General features: G+C 37.6%; 1 non-coding gene across 1 annotated transcript; it reads left to right on the forward strand.

Moving 5' to 3' along the window:
* The first annotated feature begins 12,430 nt into the window (after positions 1-12,430).
* On the forward strand, positions 12,431-12,538 carry LOC112708547 (small nucleolar RNA R71). The gene has a single exon (XR_003156401.1). It is a non-coding gene; the product is annotated as a small nucleolar RNA R71 (small nucleolar RNA).
* Positions 12,539-22,647: the final 10,109 nt, after the last annotated feature.

The raw sequence follows: 22,647 nt of genomic DNA on the forward strand, positions 1-22,647 counted from the left end.
GGTGTTTTATAATACTATTAAAGTGCATGCAAAAAAGTATTGGATTATCACTTAATTAAGCATAAAATTGATTATAATAATCTAAAATTAAGAATTAGCAGTAATATTTCTTTTCCTGTAAAACAAATTATATAAGAGTAGTTTGACGTCTTTTAATTATAGTATAAGGCTATAAGCCTTTTATCAGTTTTTATTTTTTGAAACATTCTAGCATACCTATTTCCTATAAATTATTTTTAAAAAATTGTGATTGTAAAAACAAATGAATAATCAATTTATTTCGTGTCTCTACAAAAGATTTAAGATATTTTAATATATAATTTTAGGATCTAACACATATGTAATGCTTTAGATAAAAAAAATATTAATTATTGTGAGAACAGCTAAAAAATATGAATTGAATCATGAAAAGAATATTTAACATTATTAAAAAGAGATTTTAATTGCGAGGATTATGTTGCTAATTATTATGAAAACTGTTACAAGAATTTTTTTTTTTTTACCAAAAATAGGAGACTCGAATCCGCAACTTCTTAATTGAGTATGAGAAGACTATGACATTTGAGCTATTACTCATTGACATTAAAGTTGAAAAAAATTTTTTGATTTCATAATAGAATTACATCTATATTAATATGCTGATATGGCAAAATTCTAAAGAATCTATATGTCATTATTTAAAGAAAAAGTATAGTTGAACAACGTAAATATTAAACAACGTGAACAACGGTTTAAAATAAAAATGATTTAAATCAGATTAATAATTAATTAAATTTATTTAAATTTTTGAATTTAAATAATTAGAATTAATTAGTAATATGTTCTAAAATACGTTGGGATCCCTTCTCTCTAACCGCACCGTGACCATTCGCATTTTCCACCATTACCGGAGAGAGCGCCAACCCAAGATGACCGACCACCACCACTGGAGAGAGCGCCAACCCAAGGTGATAGAAGCCGCAATTGTCGCCAAGCGTGCCTTTCCTTTCGAGAACACTGCTGTCCCCGCACCCCGTGCAGTCATAGCCTTACGTTTTTCACGAATTCGTGCTACCGCTGTCATTGTGATTCACAACACTAGAACTGTCGCCGCAACTGCTGGCTCATGACTGCTGAGGGTGGCACCACTGTTGCTAACCCAAGCTCATTACTCATTTTTAGTGTTGAAGGCATGCTATTGAGACTGTTGATGAAGTTATCATTCCAATCAATCAAATGGCAATATTGTAAATCTAAGCGTTGATGAGAGTCAACGTGATGACAAATTATGCCGTGAAAATTTTATACGCTATGTAGATGTTTATTTTTCATGCAAATGGGATGTTTATTATTCATGTAAATTGGATGTCTGTTCTTAATGTAAATGGGATGTTTATTCTTAAAACAAATGGCTTACCTGCATTCGGAATTGGTAATGGCGGGAGGCAGCAGCACTGGGGAGCTTTTTCGCCGGCGAGGGAGACTGCATGCTGGGGTAGGTGACGGACGGCTGACTACAGTGAAAAAGGGGTTTGAGCGAGTTAGAAGGGGGTGTAATTAGGTCAAAGTGAAATTAGATAAAGAGAAAGTTTAGGGGCCAATACTTTTATTAAAATCTGGCCAGCACTTAACCAGTAAAAGAAAAGTGAATAATTCCATACCATTAGATGAAATCTTACACCATTAAAAATACTAATAATGAATAATTGATGGTTACAAATCACAAAACTTGCTAGCTCTGACACTCGATAAAAGTGGTGAATTTATGGTGAAAGTGAAATTGAATGGTTAACGAATTTGAAACGTAACTTGTTATTCATATTGTTCATATATACCTCTCATTGTTTACTTAGCGAAATTGTTACTTAAATATAGAATGACTTTGATATAAAATAATTTTGGAATTAACTTTTATATAGATAAAATAGACAGATAAATATTTATTCTTATGTTAAACTAATAAAACTCTTCTTCCTTATTAAGCTCTTGTTACATTTGTGATTTTGGACTTTGGAAATGAATACAAATGTCCTATAAGCTATGTTGAACTTAAAAGACTAATAATTTTAATTTTTATTGGCCAATATTTTTAAAAATATAATATTTTTAGTTTAATAATTTAATATTATTTTTTATTAATAATTTTAAATATTAGTGATTAACAGCTAACTAAAAAATAACAACTTGTATTGGCCTTATAACATTGCTTTTGTTGATTTTATCACGGTTGGCCATCTAGTTATTTCTACCTCTTTGAAATTAAAAAAAAAATTTCAAAAGCCAATCACCTTTAGCTAACAGTTATCTACTTATCTTCGTGAGGTGCAAACGAGAGTGCAGAGCCACAGAGCAATCAATCCAATCATGTTATTATGCTTCTAAAACTTAAAACACCTTTTTTTTTGGCTGGTATGAATACGAAAAATGATATATGTACATTAAAAGTCATATATCTTTTTATATTGCATTAATTCTTTTTTAATATTAAATTATTTTTAATTTTTTTAGAATAAAATATAATTTTTGTCATTAATATTTTTAAAATTAAAATAAAATAATAAATAACTCTTTTGAACATTTATATTTTAAATAGATTAATCTTAAAAATAATTCAAATAAATTTTTTAAAATAATAAATATGAACACATTATTTTAAAGTTAACTCTTTTAATTAGGATAGAATATTTTAATTTAAATTAATTTATCTTCATTTGTTATTGTAAAAAACTTTGTTAGTATTTTTTTAGTTATTAATCTGTCCGAAGTATAAATTTTTAGGAATTTATTTGTCATTTTATTTTTAAAATTATCTCAAACGTCTTATTTGATTTAAGAGAAAAACACAAATATGTTTCTAATTTTTTAATTAAAAAATATATAAATTTTTAATTAATTAAAAATATAAAAATATTTCAAATTTTTTAAAATATGAGATATTTAAGTCTTTTCGTTTAAAATATATAAGAACCAATCGGTCTCCTAAAAAAATTTAGATGCAGGGATGGAAGCATATATGGCTCTCCAAATTTTAATTTTTTAAAAAAATAATAAATTTAATAGAGATGAGCCCTTCTTTTATTACTCAACTTCTCCCTGGACAAAAAAAACATTAAATTATAATATATAAATATAATTCATTAATCATTTAGAATAAATCCAAAAAATAAGCTCATTTTTGTATAGTGTTAATAAGATATAATAATATAGTCCATTTTATTTAAAAAATAAAATATAAACCATTATTTTCTTCTTAATGTCCTCATTTAGACAAAAAAAATCTTTCACTTTTACTTTGCAATTGTAACAATTTTTTTATTTTTCTTTTTTTTATCTCTTTAATTTTTTATCTTCTACTCTTTGACATTTTTTTTGTAAATTAAAAAAAAAATTATAGTTTAACAAGTGATTTTTCACTTTTTTTACAAAAAAAAATCCTATTTTTATTTTTTGTATTTCAAAAAACTATAACAAATCCAATTTCTACTTCATCCATCCGACTAGTTTCGGGTTCGAGTCCCGGGTAACCCATATAATATATGGAATATATATATTAATTAATATAGATATAATGATATCCATATTAATTTTAATTATAAAATCTATAAGAAAAATACATCGAAATTATATTTATATAACGGTATATGTATATATCATAGTGAATTCATAATCATTTTCATTCTTTGTTTATTTTATTAGAGTGGGATAAAAAAAGTCAATTTAGATCAATCTAGATGAATAAAAGTATTTTCAACAGATGTATATCAATATATCTTCTTGTTAAACTAACAACTAAAACACATAGTTATTCAAAAGTAGAATATATTTAATATTTTTTTTTACTTTTTTTCTTAGCCTTGCTTAATTCTGATATTTTTTATATATTTGATTATTTACTTAATTTATTATTTGTTAAGTTTGTATGTTATTATATGTTAGTTTGTATAGGTAATTTTTTTATTAATTAACTATTAATTTACAATTTTGTATTATTTATACTACAATGTTAGTATTATTGTTTTGAATTTTAATATCTTATTTTAAATTGAAATATAATTTTTATCTTTTATAAAGATTATAGATTGTAATTTGTACTTTTTACTAAATATATTTTTAATTATAAAATTTTATTTGACTATTTAAATTATGTGTAAGTTTAAAATTGTTGATACATTCTAAGAAAAAAAGATCAAAAGAATGAAAATACGTCTACTATTATTAGTCTATTACTACTCCAATACTTGAGAGAATATTAAATTTAATTACTTCAAATTCTCTAACAAATAGTTCAAGAGATCTTGAAATGCGACCAATTATTTGAAATAAATGAGTATTACATATACATGTCGATAAAGACAAAGTTAGTAGTATCTCTTTTTTTTTTTGAAACAAAGAAAGCTTAACACAATAGAGTGGAGCATAAATAACAGGAAATAAAAGAAATCTCAACACAAAAGAAAACTGCTACACGAGAGACATCAACTTCCTTGGCCCCCAAGTACTGCCATTAACACCCACCAGGATCACTGGAAATCTATTCTTGGTAGCTCAAAGCCGTCATGCTTTGTACTTTCGCAACACCTGCTTCTTTATTTTTGAAAATTTTATCGTTTCGTTCCCACCAAATGTTCCAAATCACTGCAAAGAACCCAGTCAGCTATTTTCTCTTCTCTTGGTTGCTAGTGTGCATTCCAGTCCAGCTTTCAAACAGCCCTTTTATGGTACCAGGAACAGCTCAATCTGTACGAAATGCCTCAATCATGTGCACCATACCTGCCATGTAACCTCACATAGGAGAAATAAATGTTGTACAGATTCTACCTATTTTTTACACAGGATACAAGTATTATCAATATTAGGAATAACACCCAATATGCTCAATCGCTCCTTGGTATTAACTCTCCCAACTAGCACAAATCCAAATAGCTCCACCCTCAGGGGGGATCACGCTGCTCCAAATCGCACTGGTGAAACTATAACTTGTGATCTCATCAGTCAGAGTTTCCGATTGGATGACTTGCAGAACAGAGCTAGTAGAAAAGACACACTTCTTATCAAACTTCCACACAACAGCATCCTCTCGATCCGTTGAGAGCTTCACTGGTCGTAACCTCTCGTGAAGTTGATGGACTAGGTCCATCTCCCATTGGAACAACTCCCTCCTCCAATGAAAGTTCCAAATCCACTCTAGGCCATCCTAGAACCCACAGTCCCGTATCATATCACCTTGTTGGGTTGAAATGGAGAAGAGTCTTGGAAAACTCGCTTTCAGAGGACTGCCTTGAACCCAGTTATCTTTCTAAAACAGGGTTCTGCTTCCATTCCCTACCTCCATTGCCATGCCGCTAGCCATTTTCTGTCATACCCGTTGTTCTTTTATATTCAATTGACATATGTCCTTTCAGGGCCCTCCATTTACCGGTAAGTGCTGGTAAGCTAACATCTCATTCGGGTTCAAATTATAGCATGAACAAACAATCTTTTTTCCACAACGGACACTTCTCCTGCGAGAACTGCCACCACCATTTAAACAGGAGCACTGTGTTTCGAAGCATTGCATCCCCAACTCCCAAGCCGCCAACCTTTTTTGGTGCCTGAACCAGCTCCCACTTAACTAGGGGTGTACCATAATTTTCATCCTCTTTAGACCACAAAACCTGCCTCTGTAGGCCAATCAGCTTATCAGCAACTGCCTTCGACATCTTGTACAGACTAAGGTAATACATTGGTAGGCTATTCAGCATAGATTTAATTAGGACAAGTTTACCTACCTTGTTGAGAACCTTCGCTTTCCATAAGCTTAACTTCGCTTCCACCTTATCTATAATCGGTTTCCAAGTCTTTACCAGGCGCGGGTTTGCTCCTAAAGAAATCCCCATGTATCTAACAGGTAAAACAGCTTGCTTGCATTCCAGGATATCACTTGCCTGATCTACCCATCCTTGCTCGCAGTTCACCGAGATCAGATTCGACTTGTCAAAGTTGATACTCAGACCCGATGGTGGACGAAATTGTGATCACTACAACTTCGCACAACTAACCAGCAAGTGTACTGGGTCGTCCAAGTAATAAACCTTACGCGAGTAAGGGTCGATCCCACAGAGATTGTTGGTATGAAGCAAGCTATGGTCACCTTGTAAATCTTAGTCAGGCAGACTTAAATGGTAATGGATGATGAATAAAACATAAAGAATAAGATAGAGATACTTATGCAATTCATTGGTGGGAATTTCAGATAAGCGTATGGAGATGCTGTGTTCCTTCCGTCTCTCTGCTTTCCTACTGTCTTCATCCAATCCTTCTTACTCCTTTCCATGGCAAGATGTATGCAAGGGTTTCACCGTTGTCAGTGGCTACCTCCCATCCTCTCAGTGGAAATGTTCAACGCACCCTGTCACGGCACGGCTATCCAGCTGTCGGTTCTCGATCACGTCGGAATAGAATCCAGTGATTCTTTTGCGTCTGTCACTAACGCCCCACAATCGCGAGTTTGAAGCTCGTCACAGTCATTCAATCATTGAATCCTACTCAGAATACCACAGACAAGGTTTAGACCTTCCGGATTCTCTTGAATGCCGCCATCAGTTCTAGCTTATACCACGAAGATTCCGGTTAAAGAATCCAAGAGATATCCACCCAATCTAAGGTAGAACGGAGGTGGTTGTCAGGCACGCGTTCATAGGTGAGAATGATGATGAGTGTCACGGATCATCACATTCATCAAGTTGAAGAACAAGTGATATCTTAGAACAAGAACAAGCGGAATTGAATAGAAGAACAATAGTAATTGCATTAATACTCGAGGTACAGCAGAGCTCCACACCTTAATCTATGGTGTGTAGAAACTCTACCGTTGAAAATACATAAGAACAAGGTCTAGGCATGGCCGTGAGGCCAGCCTCCCAATGTGATCAAAAGATCCAAAGATCAAAAGATGTCTAGATCAAAAGATGAAAATACAATAGTAAAAGGTCCTACTTATAGAGAACTAGTAGCCTAGGGTTTACAGAGATGAGTAAATGACATAAAAATCCACTTCCGGGCCCACTTGGTGTGTGCTTGGGCTGAGCATTGAAGCATTTTCGTGTAGAGACTCTTCTTGGAGTTAAACGCCAGCTTTTATGCCAGTTTGGGCGTTTAACTCCCATCCTTGTGCCAGTTCCGGCGTTTACTTTGAACGCCGGTTTGGGCCATCAAATCTTGGGCAAAGTATGGACTATCATATATTGCTGGAAAGCCCAGGATGTCTACTTTCCAAAGCCGTTGAGAGCGCGCCAATTGGGCTTCTGTAGCTTCAGAAAATCCACTTCGAGTGCAGGGAGGTCAGAATCCAACAGCATCTGCAGTCCTTTTTAGTCTCTGAATCAGATTTTTGCTCAGGTCCCTCAATTTCAGCCAAAAAATACCTGAAATCACAGAAAAACACACAAACTCATAGTAAAGTCCAGAAAAGTGAATTTTAACTAAAAACTAATAAAAATATACTAAAAACTAACTAGATCATACTAAAAACAATGCCAAAAAGCGTACAAATTATCCGCTCATCACAACACCAAACTTAAATTGTTGCTTGTCCTCAAGCAACTGAAAATCAAATAAGATAAAAAGAAGAGAATATGCAATGAATTCCAAAAACATCTATGAAGATCAGTATTAATTAGATGAGCGGGGCTTTTAGCTTTTTGCCTCTGAACAGTTTTGGCATCTCACTCTATCCTTTGAAATTCAGAGAAAAGTGAATTTTAACTAAAAACTAATAAAAATATACTAAAAACTAACTAGATCATACTAAAAACAATGCCAAAAAGCGTACAAATTATCCGCTCATCACAACACCAAACTTAAATTGTTGCTTGTCCTCAAGCAACTGAAAATCAAATAAGATAAAAAGAAGAGAATATGCAATGAATTCCAAAAACATCTATGAAGATCAGTATTAATTAGATGAGCGGGGCTTTTAGCTTTTTGCCTCTGAACAGTTTTGGCATCTCACTCTATCCTTTGAAATTCAGAATGATTGGCTTCTTTAGAAACTCAGAATCCAGATAGTGTCATTGATTCTCCTAGTTAAGTATGATGATTCTTGAACACAGCTACTTATTGAGTCTTGGCCGTGGCCCAAAGCACTTTGTCTTCCAGTATTACCACCGGATACATACATGCCACAGACACATAATTGGGTGAACCTTTTCAGATTGTGACTCAGCTTTGCTAGAGTCCCCAATTAGAGGTGTCCAGGGTTCTTAAGCACACTCTTTTTGCCTTGGATCACAACTTTATTTCTCTTTTTCTCTTTTCTTCTTTTTTTTTCGTTTTCTTTTCTCCTTTTTTTTTCGTTTTTCTCCTTCTCTTTTTTTTTTGTATTCGCTGCTTTTTCTTGCTTCAAGAATCATTTTTATGATTTTTCAGATCCTCAGTAACATGTCTCCTTTTTCATCATTCTTTCAAGAGCCAACATTCATGAACCACAAATTCAAAAGACATATGCACTGTTTAAGCATACATTCAGAAAACAAAAGTATTGTCACCACATCAAAATAATTAAACTGTTATAAAATTCAAAATTCATGCAATTCTTCTCTTTTTCAATTTAAGAACACTTTTCATTTAAGAGAGGTGATGGATTCATAGGACATTCATAACTTTAAGGCATAGACACTAAGACACTAATGATCACAAGACACAAACATAGATAAACATAAGCACTAAAATTCGAAAAACAGGAAAATAAAGAACAAGGAAATTAAAGAACGGGTCCACCTTAGTGATGGCGGCTTGTTCTTCCTCTTGAAGATCCTATGGAGTGCTTGAGCTCCTCAATGTCTCTTCCTTGCCTTTGTTGCTCCTCTCTCATGATTCTTTGATCTTCTCTAATTTCATGGAGGAGGATGGAATGTTCTTGGTGCTCCACCCTTAGTTGTCCCATGTTGGAACTCAATTCTCCTAGAGAGGTGTTTAGTTGCTCCCAATAGTTTTGTGGAGGAAAGTGTATCCCTTGAGGCATCTCAGGGATTTGATGATGAGAGGGGTCTCTTGTTTGCTCCATCCTCTTCTTAGTAATGGGCTTGTCCTCATCAATGGGGATGTCTTCCTCTATGTCAACTCCAACTGAATAACAGAGGTGACAAATGAGATGAGGAAAGGCTAACCTTGCCAAGGTAGAGGACTTGTCTGCCACCTTATAAAGTTCTTGGGATATCACCTCATGAACTTCTATTTCTTCTCCAATCATGATGCTATGGATCATGATGGCCTGGTCTAGAGTAACTTCGGACCGGTTGCTAGTGGGAATGATTGAGCGTTGGATAAACTCCAACCATCCCCTAGCCACGGGCTTGAGGTCATGCTTTCTCAATTGAACCGGCTTTCCTCTTGAATCTCTCTTCCATTGGGCGCCCTCTTCACATATGATTATGAGGACTTGGTCCAATCTTTGATCAAAATTGACCCTTCTAGTGTAAGGGTGTTCATCTCCTTGCATAATGGGCAAGTTGAATGCCAACCTTACATTTTCCGGACTAAAATCCAAGTATTTCTCCCGAACCATAGTAAGCCAATTCTTTGGGTCCGGGTTCACACTTTGATCATGGTTCTTGGTGATCCATGCATTGGCATAGAACTCTTGAACCATTAAGATTCCGACTTGTTGAATGGGGTTGGTAAGAACTTCCCAACCTCTCCTTCGGATCTCATGTCGGATCTCCGGATATTCACTCTTTTTGAGTTTGAAAGGGACCTCGGGGATCACCTTCTTCAAGGCCACAACTTCATAGAAGTGGTCTTGATGCACCCTTGAGATGAATATCTCCATCTCCCATGACTCGGAGGTGGAAGCTTTTGCCTTCCCTTTCCTCTTTCTAGAGGTTTCTCCGGCCTTGGATGCCATAAATGGTTATGGAAAAACAAAAAGCAATGCTTTTACCACACCAAACTTAAAAGGTTTGCTCGTCCTCGAGCAAAAGAAGAAAGAAGAGAGTAGAAGAAGAAGAAATAGAGGAGATGGAGATGGCCTTGTGGTTCGGCCAAAGGGGGGAGAAGTAGTGTTTAGGGTGTGTGAAAATGAAGGAGTGAAGATGGGTTTATATAGGAGTGGGGGGAGGGTTATGGTTCGGTCATGTATGGGTGGGTTTGGGAGGGAAAGTGGTTTGAATTTGAATGGTGAGGTAGGTGGGGTTTTATGAAGGATGGATGTGAGTGGTGAAGAGAAAGATGGGATTTGATAGGTGAAGGGTTTTTGGGGAAGAGGTATTGAGGTGATTGGTGAATGGGTGAAGAAGAGAGAGAGTGGTGGGGTAGGTGGGGATCCTGTGGGGTCCACAGATCCTGAGGTGTCAAGGAAAAGTCATCCTTGCACCAAGTGGCGAGCAAAATTGCTCTTTGTGCCAATTCTGGCGTTAAACGCCGGGCTGGTGCCCATTTCTGGCGTTTAACGCCGAGTTTTTGCCCTTTACTGGCGTTTAACGCCAGTCTGGTGCCCCTTTCTGGCGTTAAACGCCCAGAATGGTGCCAGACTGGGCGTTAAACGCCCATCTGCTAGCCTTACTGGCGTTTAAACACCAGCAGGTTCTTCCTCCAGGGTGTGCTATTTTTCTTTCTGTTTTTCATTCTGTTTTTGCTTTTTCCATTGATTTTGTGACTTCTCATGATCATCAACCTACAGAAAACATAAAATAACAAGGGAAAATGGATAAAATATAACATTGGGTTGCCTCCCAACAAGCGCTTCTTTAATGTCAGTAGCTTGACAGAGGGCTCTCATGGAGCCTCAGAGATGCTCAGAGCAATGTTGGAACCTCCCAACACCAAACTTAGAGTTTGAATGTGGGGGTTCAACACCAAACTTAGAATTTGGTTGTGGCCTCCCAACACCAAACTTAGAGTTTGACTGTGGGGGCTCTGTTTGGCTCTGTTTTGAGAGAAGCTCTTCAAGCTTCCTCTCCATGGTGACAGAGGGATATCCTTGAGCCTTAAACACAAAGGATTCTTCATTCACTTGAATGATCAATTCTCCTCTATCAACATCAATCACAGCCTTTGCTGTGGCTAGGAAGGGTCTGCCAAGGATGATGGATTCATCCATGCACTTCCCAGTCTCTAGGACTATGAAATCAGCAGGGATGTAATGGTCTTCAACTTTTACCAGAACATCCTCTACAAGTCCATAAGCTTGTTTTCTTGAGTTGTCTGCCATCTCTAGTGAGATTTTTGCAGCTTGCACCTCAAAGATCCCTAGCTTCTCCATTACAGAGAGAGGCATGAGGTTTACACTTGACCCTAGGTCACACAAGGCCTTCTTGAAGGTCATGGTGCCTATGGTACAAGGTATTGAAAACTTTCCAGGATCTTGTCTCTTTTGAGGTAATTTCTGCCTAGACAAGTCATCCAGTTCTTTGGTGAGCAAAGGGGGTTCATCCTCCCAAGTCTCATTTCCAAATAACTTGTCATTTAGCTTCATGATTGCTCCAAGGTATTTAGCAACTTGCTCTTCAGTGACATACTCATCCTCTTCAGAGGAAGAATACTCATCAGAGCTCATGAATGGCAGAAGTAAGTCCAATGGAATCTCTATGGTCTCATTTTGAGCCTCAGATTCCCTTGGTTCCTCATTAGGGAATTCATTGGAGGCCAGTGGACGTCCATTGAGGCCTTCCTCAGTGGCGTTCACTGCCTCTTCCTCCTCTCCAAATTCGGCCATGTTGATGGCTTTGCACTCTCCTTTTGGATTTTCTTCTGTATTGCTTGGAAGAGTACTAGGAGGGAGTTCAGTAATTTTCTTGCTCAACTGACCCACTTGTCCCTCCAAATTTCTAATGGAGGATCTTGTTTCAGTCATGAAACTTTGAGTGGTTTTGATTAGATCAGAGACCATGGTTGCTAAGTCAGAGGTGTTCTACTTAGAACTCTCTGTCTGTTGCTGAGAAGATGATGGAAAAGGCTTGCCATTGCTAAACCTGTTTCTTCCACCATTATTATTGTTGAAACCTTGTTGAGGTCTCTGTTGATCCTTCCATGAGAGATTTGGATGATTTCTCCATGAAGGATTATAGGTGTTTCCATAGGGTTCTCCCATGTAATTCACCTCTTCCATTGAAGGGTTCTCAGGATCATAAGCTTCTTCTTCAGATGAAGCTTCATTAGTACTGCATAGTGCATTTTGCATTCCAGACAGACTTTGAGAAATCATATTGACTTGCTGAGTCAATATCTTGTTCTGAGCCAATATGGCATTTAGAGTGTCAATCTCAAGAACTCCTTTCTTCTGATTAGTCCCATTGTTCACAGGATTCCTTTCAGAAGTGTACATGAATTGGTTATTTGCAACCATTTCAATTAGTTCTTGAGCTTCTGTAGGCGTCTTCTTCAGATGAAGAGATCCTCTAGCAGAGCTATCCAAAGACATCTTGGATAGTTCAAAGAGACCCTCATAGAAAATACCTATGATGCTCCATTCAGAAAGCATATCAGAGGGACACTTTCTGATTAATTGTTTGTATCTTTTCCAAGCTTCATAGAGGGATTCTCCTTCCTTCTGTCTGAAGGTTTAGACTTCCACTCTAAGCTTACTCAATTTTTGAGGTGGAAAGAACTTTGCCAAGAAGGCATTGACTAGCTTTTCCCAAGAGTTCAGGCTTTCTTTAGGTTGTGAGTCCAACCAAGTCCTAGCTCTGTCTCTTACAACAAAGGGGAATAGCATAAGTCTGTAGACCTCAGGGTCAACCCCATTGGTCTTGACAGTGTCACAGATTTGCAAGAACTCAGCTAAAAACTAATGAGGATCTTCCAATGGAAGTCCATGGAACTTGCAATTCTGTTGCATCAGAGAAACTAATTGAGGCTTAAGCTCAAAGTTGTTTGCTCCAGTGGCAGGGATAGAGATGCTTCTCCCATAGAAGTCGGGAGTAGGTGCAGTAAAGTCACCCAGCACATTCCTTGCATTGTTGGCATTGTTGTTGTTTTCGGCTGCCATGGGTTCTTCTTCTTTGAAGATTTCTGTTAGGTCCTCTACAGAGAGTTGTGCCTTAGCTTCTCTTAGCTTTCGCTTCAAGGTCCTTTCAGGTTCAGGATCAGCCTCAACAAGAATGCTTTTGTCTTTGCTCCTGTTCATATGAAAGAGAAGAGAACAAGAAAATATGGAATCCTCTATGTCACAGTATAGAGATTCCTTGAGGTGTCAGAGGAAAAGAAAAATAGAAGGCAGAAGTAGAAGAATTCGAACTTATCAAGAGAGATGTAGTTCGAATTGTGCATTAAGGAATAGTGTTAGTCCATAAATAGAAGGATGTGAGAAGAGGGGAAGAAATTTTCGAAAATTAATTAAAAACATTTAAAAAAACATTTTGAAAAACACTAATTGATTTTCGAAAACCAAGAATAGAAAAGAAATCAAGTGATTTTTGAAAAAGATTTTGAAATTAGAAAATAAAAAAGATATGATTGAAAACTATTTTGAAAAAGATGTGATTAAAAAGATATGATTTGAAAAACATTTTAAAAAGATTTGATTTTAAAAATTAATGACTTGGCTAACAAGAAAAGATATGATTCAAACATTAAACCTTTCTCAACAGAAAAGGCAACATACTTGAAATGTTGAATCAAATCATTAATTGATAGCAAGTATTTTTAAAAATGGAAAGAAATTGATTTTGAAAAAGATTTGATTGAAAAGATATGATTTGAAAAAGATTTGATTTTGAAAACTTAAAAAAAATGATTTGAAAACAAAATCTTCCCTCTTGTGCCATCCTGGCGTTAAACGCCCAGAATGGTGCACATTCTGGCATTTAACGCCCAAACTACTACCCTTTTGGGCGTTAAACGCCCAGCCAGGCACCCTGGCTGGCGTTTAAACGCCAGCTTGCCTTCCTTACTGGGCGTTTTGAACGCCCAGCTTTTTCTGTGTAATTCCTCTGCTGTATGTTCTGAATCTTCAATTCTCTGTATTATTGACTTGAAAAGACACAAATTAAAAATATTTTTGGATTTTCAATAATGAGGAATAATCAAAATGCAACTACAATCAAATAACAATGCATGCAAGACACCAAACTTAGCAGTTTGTATACTACTGACACTAACAAAATGAAAATGCACATGAGAAACACAAAACACTCAAGTCAAGAGAATTTAAAGATTAGAGCAATGAAATCATCAAGAACAACTTGATGATTAATGAAGACACATGCATGAATGCAAAAAGAACAGAAACATGCAATTGACACCAAACTTAACATGAGACTCTAGACTCAAACAAGAAACATAGAATATTTTTGGTTTTTATGATTTTGTAAATTTTTTTTGGATTTTTCGAAAATTAAGTGAAAAGGAAAAATAAAAATATCAAAATTCTTAATGAGAATTCCAGGAATCATGCAATGTTAGTCTAAAGCTTCAGTCTAAAGAAATTAGACATGGCTGAACAAGCTTCAGCAGGACATTGCATTCAAGAGCTAAATTGATGAAAATTAATCAGCTTTGGTGATGATAAGAACATCACCTTGAAACACTAGAATTCATTCTTAAGAACTCTGAAGAAAAATACCTAATCTAAGCAACAAGATGAACCGTCAGTTGTCCAAACTCAACAATCCCCGGCAACGGCACCAAAAACTTGGTGGACGAAATTGTGATCACTACAACTTCGCACAACTAACCAGCAAGTGTACTGGGTCGTCCAAGTAATAAACCTTACGCGAGTAAGGGTCGATCCCACAGAGATTGTTGGTATGAAGCAAGCTATGGTCACCTTGTAAATCTTAGTCAGGCAGACTTAAATGGTAATGGATGATGAATAAAACATAAAGAATAAGATAGAGATACTTATGCAATTCATTGGTGGGAATTTCAGATAAGCGTATGGAGATGCTGTGTTCCTTCCGTCTCTCTGCTTTCCTACTGTCTTCATCCAATCCTTCTTACTCCTTTCCATGGCAAGATGTATGCAAGGGTTTCACCGTTGTCAGTGGCTACCTCCCATCCTCTCAGTGGAAATGTTCAACGCACCCTGTCACGGCACGGCTATCCAGCTGTCGGTTCTCGATCACGTCGGAATAGAATCCAGTGATTCTTTTGCGTCTGTCACTAACGCCCCACAATCGCGAGTTTGAAGCTCGTCACAGTCATTCAATCATTGAATCCTACTCAGAATACCACAGACAAGGTTTAGACCTTCCGGATTCTCTTGAATGCCGCCATCAGTTCTAGCTTATACCACGAAGATTCCGGTTAAAGAATCCAAGAGATATCCACCCAATCTAAGGTAGAACGGAGGTGGTTGTCAGGCACGCGTTCATAGGTGAGAATGATGATGAGTGTCACGGATCATCACATTCATCAAGTTGAAGAACAAGTGATATCTTAGAACAAGAACAAGCGGAATTGAATAGAAGAACAATAGTAATTGCATTAATACTCGAGGTACAGCAGAGCTCCACACCTTAATCTATGGTGTGTAGAAACTCCACCGTTGAAAATACATAAGAACAAGGTCTAGGCATGGCCGTGAGGCCAGCCTCCCAATGTGATCAAAAGATCCAAAGATCAAAAGATGTCTAGATCAAAAGATGAAAATACAATAGTAAAAGGTCCTACTTATAGAGAACTAGTAGCCTAGGGTTTACAGAGATGAGTAAATGACATAAAAATCCACTTCCGGGCCCACTTGGTGTGTGCTTGGGCTGAGCATTGAAGCATTTTCGTGTAGAGACTCTTCTTGGAGTTAAACGCCAGCTTTTATGCCAGTTTGGGCGTTTAACTCCCATCCTTGTGCCAGTTCCGGCGTTTAACGCTGGGAATTCTGAGGGTGACTTTGAACGCCGGTTTGGGCCATCAAATCTTGGGCAAAGTATAGACTATCATATATTGCTGGAAAGCCCAGGATGTCTACTTTCCAACGCCGTTGAGAGCGCGCCAATTGGGCTTCTGTAGCTCCAGAAAATCCACTTCGAGTGCAGGGAGGTCAGAATCCAACAGCATCTGTAGTCCTTTTTAGTCTCTGAATCAGATTTTTGCTCAGGTCCCTCAATTTCAGCCAGAAAATACCTGAAATCACAGAAAAACACACAAACTCATAGTAAAGTCCAGAAAAGTGAATTTTAACTAAAAACTAATAAAAATATACTAAAAACTAACTAGATCATACTAAAAACATACTAAAAACAATGCCAAAAAGCGTACAAATTATCCGCTCATCACCCGACATCAGCTCAAAGCACCTCATCAAACTCTTATAATTCATAATCATTTCTGTCTCCAGGGGACAGAACAACATGGTATCATCTGCGAACTGGAGATGTGATAATTCAATATGATTTCCCCTACCAGTAGCAGAGCAATGCGTCCATTTCTGACAGCTTCCCCCAACATCCGATGTAAAACGTCGACCACAAGCACAAACAGAAGTGGTGATAGAGGATCCTCTTGCCTCAGGCCCCTCTCCATATTGAACGGCTTGGATGGGGACCCGTTCATGATAACTGACATAGTAGCTGTGCTGACACACTCCCTTACCCAACTCCTCCATCTTTGGCCAAAACCCATCCTCTGTAACACAATATCAACAAACCTCTATCTGACTTTATCATATGCTTTTTGGAAATCCAACTTGATTATAGCCATTTTTTTCCTTCGCGTCTTAAGCCAATGAACCATCTCACAAGCTATAAGCGCCCAATCATGAATTTTCCTGCCTTTGACGAATGCAGTCTGAGTCTCTCCTGCCAGTCCCGGCATAACTGAGATCATCCTTCTTACTAAGACCTTCGAAATCACCTTATACACACACCTCACCATACTAATCGGCCGAAAGTCTGTAATCTCCTTAGCACCCATAAACTTTGGGCTAGTGTCACCCACGTGACATTCACATCCGCAGGTAACTTGGCACTTTGGAAGAACCCCACCACTACTGTAGTGAACTCCTGTCCAATGTCATCCCAACACTGCTTGATAAAGTTCAAATTATACCCATCACTACCGGGCGCTTTATACGAGTCACAGTCCCACACTGCCTCTCTGATCTCCTCCACAGTCGACAATACCTCCAATGCCTCAGCCTTCTCCCTATTAATCTGCTTTACCACCCCCTCCCTAATCCCAATCGTCGGAGCATAGTCCTGCCTATTATAGATCCTTGTAGAACCCCCTAATTGCAATCTTTATTCTTGCCTGATTTCTTACTAGCCGTCCATGAATCATAAGTGCATCAATTCTGTTATTCTGCCTTCTAGCTGAAGCAATGTTATGAAAATACCTGGTATTCTTATCCATGTTTGTAGCGTGTTTGGACTGAGACATCAACTTCCAGTGGAGCTCCTTCCTAGTGTACCATCTTCCACAGAAGCTCACCAACGCCTTCCTTCTAGCCTCCGTCGTACCATCATAGACCCCCTCACTAACCATAGTATCAAGCTTCTTTATTTCATCCTCAAACATCATCAGTCTCTTATCCATATCACTGAAGTTATCCTTGTGCTATTTCCGCAACGGTATAGTCAACGCCTTCAGTTTACATGGGAACGGAGCATCTCCCAAGCTTCTCCATTCAATTTTGACCATCCTCAAAAAGCTCGTATGCGTAAATCAGGAATCCAGACTTCTAAAAGGGCGGGGGCCTCCTCTTACTCTTGCATCTTCCACAACCAGTAGTATCTCTTTTATTTAATTGGATATTAAATACATATATGTATATTTTTGTATGAATATTTGATTGAGATTATATATATAGATATTTTTTAAAATTTTATCATTAGAAATAGTAATATAAAATATTTTTAATAAATTATTAAACACGGCGCCCTTAATAATTAGCCTAGTTCCGTCCTTGTTGAAATGTTTCACGTTTTAGAAAGTAAAAGATGTTATATTTTTAATTAGTCGAAAACTTATTTATCTTTAAGATAAAAAGTTAGGGATAATTTTATTTTATTTTTTAATTTTAACTTTATTGTTAATTTTTTTTACGGTTATTAGTTAGTTAACGTTGTAAAATAAATAAATATAAAAAGTGTAAATAAAAGACTCTAGAATTAATGTTTACAAATATTATTATCTCACTATAATACTATAATAGAAGTGATTCATATATTTACTAATATTATATATATATATATATTTTGTAACTCAAACCCACGAAGAGATAGAAAAGAGAAAAAATTATGTATTGTATAAAGAGAGAGAAATGCTTGTTATTGATGTTATTTTATTATCCTTTTGTCCTGTTCATGCTTTTATAGGCATACAAATTTAACTTTTTTAACTTCATTAATTTTACTTCGTCATAAGAACTTGCTCCTTTTAACATAGGAAAATTGAGTCGTGTAACACCCTACCATACAGAGTCTTATGCTTAAGTCATAATTCAGAGATGGTAAGGTATTACGACCTCTAAAATAAAAATTTAGTACGTATAGTAGTATGAATGATTGATTATAACTAGGAGCCTTTGTAGAAAGAGGGGTAAACAAAAAAAACCGCAACTCAAAAGCGCAACACTCCGATCGATAACGTAACGAACAAGGATAAACCAACGCGAGATTATATATATACAAAAGAGTGTCAAAAACAGGAATATCAAGACTCAAAATCTGGCTGCGAAGATAACCGATTCAAGCATAGCAATATATACATATGATAAAATAAGGAAAACCCCAAAGGAAACCCAAAGGGACACAAAAACAGAAACCTATTCTCCAAAATCTCCCATAAGAGGAGTCATCATAGTTTGTATTATTTAATGGAGATAAAAGTGTCTAAGCAAAACATATAAACTAAAACAGAGTCCCCGAGAACAAGGAATCTTCGCAAGTCTAGAAGTCTCCAGCATGCCTCAGCGGAAAACCACACGTCCTGCATCTGAAAACCACAAAATCCGCATGGGTGAGAACCAGAGGTCCCCAGCATGGTAACAGCTTCCACATATATGATACATAATAATAGAGGAAAGCCGAAAGCAATCCTAGAACTTCCTCCAGATAATATCAAAGCTTATTAAATAGGATAAACCATAAAGGGCATCTGACTAAAGATCCTTCGGTCTAACTAATACTTCCCTTTTCGATTCCTTCAAACCTCCCAACCACCAGTAGGAGTATAATGTAGCAAACACAGTTATATCAAACAAAGAATATACAAATAGGAACAGTTAAGGCATTTAGACAATTAGCAAGTAATATGCAGTCAAATAGGCAATCTCAAACAATTCATATAGTATGCATATGATGAATGCCTGTCCCTAGTGGCTGATGATATCATCTGTCGGTTATAGAGCCAACCCGACAAGTCCAGGCAGCTAACCATTGGACTGTCCCTCTGTCACGCATCCCCAACTCGAGTTATACTCATCATAAACTTGATCATAATCATGATATATATCCATCACCCTCGCTGGTGAATATTTACGGGGGCGAGCTCATCCGGGTCTTTCACAGTGCCCGGCCACACTTACGACATAGGGTCAACAGAGTATCAAGTCTCAACTTGGAGCACGTGGTGGCTAGCCACTGCTACTACCTAGGGAAACTCGTATCTCAGATAGTGGAAGTGCAAATCACAATTATCAATAATTCAGCATAAACATGCATGAATTCTCATCCATGGATCAACATCCATATCAGCCATCCGGCTCACGGTTCAGTCCAGAACCAGCCAATATTCATATCATACACAGCCATTCCGGCTCACGGTTAAATCCATAACCAGCCACACAGCTCACAGTTAAATCCATAACCAGCCGTTTCATTAACAATTACAGCCTTTCGGCCCATGGCATAACAAGCACTTCCACCACCATCCTCCGCATCTCACATAATCATCTTTGATCCTCATTGATCATTCATTTTTCCCTTGCTTCACTCGCAAGTTATCACATTCACTAGCCTTTTTCTAATAGCTAGGCATATCATAATGATTTAAGATATAAGTGGTGAGATCGGAGGCTTAGAAGTATGAGATTTGGCTTTTAAAACTCAAAAAATCAACTTTGGGATGAAAACAGGGCCACGCGTACGCGCACTCCACGCGCACGCGTGGATGGCCTCAAAAACTCATCGACGCGCAAGCGTCATGCACGCTAACGCGTGGATTAAAAGTTTGCCAATCGACGCGTACGCGTCAACCACGCGTACGCGTGGGTGTTCTCGTGCCCCAGGCACAATACTGGCACAGTTCTAGCATAACTCTCTGGAAAATGGCTGGGCATTGGGTGCAGCACAATCGACGCGCCCGCGCATATCACGCGCACGCGTGGATGGCGCTTTCTGGAAGATCGGCGCATACGCGCCAAGTGCGCCTACGCGCAAGGGGTTATTCTGCTAAAAATTTTCTAAGTTAAAAACTGCAGAATTCACAAATTTAAACCCCAATCTTCCGACGGGCATAACTTCCTCATTTTAAATCATTTTTCACCCGTTCTTCGAACGGCATGGACATCCCGGATCCAATTTCATTTCTAAACCGATTTGGCACAAAACAGAGATCCGTAGTCCAAGTTATGTCCCGTCAAAGTATGCTCAAAAACCATGTTCTTCATAAAAACCACAAAGTGCCATTTTCAAACAGGCCATTTTCAACTCTTTTCAAAACCAATCAAAACATGCCAATTTCATCCCTTTTCTTTGAAATCAATCAATATATATCAAATTCAACATCAAGCCTCCTCAACTCACACATTGACACATTACCACAATTTACAAAATCACTATCTCATCATTTTAACCCACTTCACCCAAGTGGCTCAAACTCAAACATATTGACATGTCATATACTCTTACTCATGCCAATTCTCAACAACACCAATTCCAATAAATCATCATTGTACACAATCAATATCATACTCACTATCAACATGGTTCAACCCCAATTCAACCATAACCAATCATCAAGCATATATCACAACATGCATATTTGTCATACATCATACCATCAAGGCATCATTAATCATCATGACATATATGACCACATCATATATCTCAATCATTCAACAACATCAATCATTCAATGCCTATCTTAGGGCCTCTAGCCTAAGTATTTCCTACCACATTACATATTAGATACGGGAAACCGAAACCATACCTTAGCCGATTTCCTAAGCTCAACCGGAGCACTTCCAAACCACTTATCCACAAGCTCTCAAGGCCTCAAAACCTCCAAGAACAGATTTTTCACCACCAAATCCTTTTTTCAAGCTTTTCAAAATCACCAATCAAGCTCCAACATTCACATATACACAACCTAATAAGCCACAATCATCATACCCATACACAACATCTCAAAACCAAAACATCATAAAACAACAAAATTACACTAGGGTTGAGAATCTTACCACACCCAAGGTCTAAGGAGACAAGATTAACCTTCTCCTTCAAGAGAGTTGGGTCCTATAACATCAAAGAGCCCAAAATCTCAACATTTCACCCATGAAACTCGAAAATAAGGGCTGGAATTTCGAACAGCAACACGTAGCTTACCTCAAGATTGATTGTATGGGTTTTGTAGAGCTCTCCGCGGTGAACACGTGGCCGCAAACGGAGCGGCAATCGGAGCTCTAGATCAAAAGTTATGGTGGTTTGAAGATCAAGAGAGAGAAAGAACTTGAGAGAGAGTTCTCCCCTCCATGGCCTCCATTTTCAGCATGTGAGTGTGTTTAGTGAGGAGAGAGAATGCTGAAAACTAGGATTTTGGTCTAGTTATGTTGGGCCAAGGGCCCACTTTGGGTCCGGTTGGCCCGGTTTGGCCCGTTCGGTCCAATCTTGGTCCGATTTCTATAAAATTGGTACCGAAATTCTCGTCTCAATCTCCTCTATCACATTTAGCCATAAAAATCACATTTTGGGCTTTCTAGAATAAATTCTCATTTATGGGTTAATTATCCGTTAATTAACTGGGTTTTACATTCTACCCACCTAATTGGGAATTTTGCCCACAAAATTTCAAATGCAATTACCTGAGAATAAATGCGGGTAATCAGTTCGCATCTCCGACTCGAGTTCCCAAGTGTGTTTCTCAACACCACCTCGACTCCATGCCACTTTGACTAATGAAACCTCTTTTCCACGCAACCGTTTAATACTAGTATCATCGATTCTGACCGGAGCCACTGGAAGCGTCAAATCTTCCCTTAACTGAACCGACTCGGGTTCCAACACATGGCTAGCATCAGGAGTGTACTTCCGAAGCTGCGACACATGAAACACGTCGTGCAGATTCGAAAGATGAGGTGGTAGAGCCATCCGATACGCCACCGGTCCAATCCTCTCTAGGATCTGAAATGGACCAATGTATCGAGGATTCAACTTCTTTGCCTTAATCGCCCTACCTACTCCCGTGGTCGGAGTAACCTTAAGGAAAACATGGTCTCCTTCCTCAAATTCTAAGGGCTTCCGCCTCTGATCGGCGTAACTCTTCTGACGACTCTGCGCCGTAAGCATCCTATCACAGATTTTCTTGACTTGTTCAGTAGTCTCAGCTATCATTTCCGGCCCCAACAAGCTTTTCTCTCCAGCTTCATACCGACATAGCGGAGATTGAAATTTCCTCCCATACAAGGCCTCATACGGAGCCATTCCGATGCTCGCATGATAACTATTATTGTATGCAAACTCCACTAATGGCATATACTGATCCCAACTCACTGGTTGGTCCAAAACACAAGCTCTCAACATATCCTCTAGTGTT

Source organism: Arachis hypogaea, chromosome 8 (genome assembly GCF_003086295.3).
Source record: "Arachis hypogaea cultivar Tifrunner chromosome 8, arahy.Tifrunner.gnm2.J5K5, whole genome shotgun sequence".
In the NCBI taxonomy this organism is placed as follows: domain Eukaryota; kingdom Viridiplantae; phylum Streptophyta; class Magnoliopsida; order Fabales; family Fabaceae; genus Arachis; species Arachis hypogaea.